The 2,687-nt window shown below is 41.8% G+C and overlaps 1 non-coding gene across 1 annotated transcript; it reads right to left on the bottom strand.

Annotated features, from left to right (window-relative positions):
- Window positions 1-1,130: 1,130 nt before the first annotated feature.
- Window positions 1,131-1,237, bottom strand: LOC141681599 (small nucleolar RNA R71). Its single transcript, XR_012559026.1, has one exon. It is a non-coding gene; the product is annotated as a small nucleolar RNA R71 (small nucleolar RNA).
- Window positions 1,238-2,687: the final 1,450 nt, after the last annotated feature.

Raw genomic sequence — 2,687 nt, 5'->3', positions numbered from 1 at the left:
TTATTATGTTGTCAATTTCTATAGACATATAGGGACTCAACATAATTGATGTCTATTCAACTTCTATCTTAATTGTGGATGTTTGGTAGAATGGTATTAGTACAATGAAAGTTGGCTTATATCAGTTTCGTGTTATTCGATTAATATCATCATTGTTGCATGCTATGGGTAATAACAATAACTATTGAAGGAAGTAGTAATGAAGTTGTGATCTCATGAGTGTTTTAATATTGTTAATTTGAATTGTTAATTAAGTGGTTAATTTAGTAGTTAATTATAGTTGATAAATAGTTAACGAATCTAAGTGTTATTGTCTTAACATTGAGAAGTAATCATACATTGGTGAGTGAGTTTAATTGAACATAATTAGTCCGAGTCTCTGTGGGAACGAACTAGAAAGTATTCTATATTACTTGCGAACGCGTATACTTGCGTGTGTTATTAGCGCGTGTTTCCGCCCTAACAAGTTTTTGGCGCCGCTGCCGGGGACTCGGCGTATTTGTTTAGTTTATGTACTTACCATCATTGGTCGTTAGGATTCAGTGATTAAGACGTTTTTGTTACTTATTGTTTCCGGTTGTGTTTCAGGTACTTTAGCGAGCGTTTATGCAAACTCATTCTCGTACTCGCAAGAGGACTTTAGATACAGCTGAGGAGACAGACGAAGTTCTTGATATTCCAGAGAAGATAGATTTTGAAGATTCGGATTCAGGAAGTGAGCAGAAAGAACCAGTAATCATGGGTGATCGTATTATTCCGGCCGATCCAGCTCTTATGGACTTTTCTCGGCTAAAATTGATGACATTCAGTCAAGCATTCTTCATCCGGCTATTCAAGCTAACACTTTTGAAATCAAGCCGGGCACTATTCAGATGGTGCAGAATTCTGTTTCTTTTGGAGGTGCTGCGACTGAAGACCCCAACATGCACATAAGGAATTTTATCGAGATCTGCAGTACTTTCAAATATAATGGCGTGACTGATGAGGCTATCAAGCTGAGGCTTTTCCCATTCTCACTGAGGGACAAAGCTAAGGACTGGTTACATTCTGAACCAGCTGGGTCCATCACTACTTGGCAAGATCTTGCACAAAAGTTTCTGGTGAAGTTTTATCCCATGGCAAAGACTGCTGCTATGAGGAGTGCTCTTACTTAGTTTGCGCAACAACCTACAGAATCTATGTGCGAAGCTTGGGAACGCTACAAGGAAATATTGAGAAAGTGTCCACATCATGGAATGCCCGATTGGATGTGATCACTGGTTTCTATAATGGTTTGGGGGCCCAATCTCAGCCCATGCTCGATGCAGCAGCTGGAGGCGCCTTGTGGGCCAAAAGCTATATTGAGGCTTATAATCTTATCGAGACTATGGCTGCAAATGAGCATCAAAACCCAACTCAGAGGATGATGCCTGGGAAGGTAGCAGGTATTCTGGAAGTCGATGCAGCCACCGCTATTGCAGCGCAGCTCCAAGCGCTGTCTATGAAGGTCAATTCTCTAGCTACCTATGGAGTCAATCAAATAGCTATGGTCTGTGAGCTTTGTGCAGGTTCTCATGCTATGGATCAGTGTTCTCTCGTCAACGAATCTGTTCAGTATGTGAACAATTATCAGCGATAACAGCAGCCTGTGCCAGCTACGTATCATCATAACAACAGAAATCATCCAAATTTTAGCTGGGGTAATAATCAGAATGCTATTCAGCCACCAAATCAGCAAGGTGTGATTAAACAGTTCAATCCACCTGGATTCCAGCAACCGCAGCAATATGCTCAAAGGCAATCATATCCTCAACAGGGAAGTGCAGCTGCACCCACTAGTGCTGATTTTGAGGAACTTAAGCTGTTGTGCAAGAGTCAGGCGGTTTCTATCAAGACCTTGGAAAATTAAATCGGTCAAATAGCCAATGCAGTGCTCAATCATCAACCTGGAACACTTCCCAGTGACACGGAAGTACCAGGCAGGAAGGAAGCTAAAGAGCAAGTCAAGGCTATTACCTTAAGGTCTGGTAAAGTTGCTGATGCTGAAAAGGCAAAAGAAGAAGAAGCTGAAGTTAAAGATGAAGAAGCTAAGCAAAAGGAGAAAGCGGCGGAACCAAGGAAGACTACTGTTGAACACACTCTGCCTGAGGGTAATACAGGGGAGAAACAGCTCTATCCTCCACCACCTTTCCCTAAGAGATTGCAACAACAAAAGCTGGATAAGCAGTTCGGTAAGTTTCTGGAGGTGTTCAAGAAACTTCACATCAATATACCTTTCGCTGAGGCTCTGGAGCAAATGCCTAGTTATGCGAAGTTTATGAAGAGTATTCTTTCAAGGAAGGTGAAACTGGATGACCTTGAGACCGTTGCTCTAACGGAAGAATGCAGCGCTGTGCTGCAGCAAAAGTTACCTCCAAAGCTTAAAGATCCAGGTAGCTTCACCATTCCTTGCACCATTGGCAAGTTGTCGTTTGACAAGTGCCTTTGTGATTTGGGAGCAAGCATCAATCTGATACCATTTTCGATCTTTAAAAAGTTGGATTTGCCTGATCCAAAACCCACATACATGTCTCAACAATTGGCTGATCATTCTATTACTTACCCAAGGGGCATAGTGGAGGATGTGCTAGTCAAGGTGAATAAGCTCTTCTTTCCTACAGACTTTGTTATTCTGGATTTCGAGGAAGATAAGAAGATTCCCATAATTT

The sequence above is a fragment of the Apium graveolens genome, chromosome 8, assembly GCF_009905375.1.
Source record: "Apium graveolens cultivar Ventura chromosome 8, ASM990537v1, whole genome shotgun sequence".
Taxonomy (NCBI): Eukaryota; Viridiplantae; Streptophyta; class Magnoliopsida; order Apiales; family Apiaceae; genus Apium; species Apium graveolens.
This window is presented reverse-complemented; position numbering and strand designations above follow the sequence as displayed.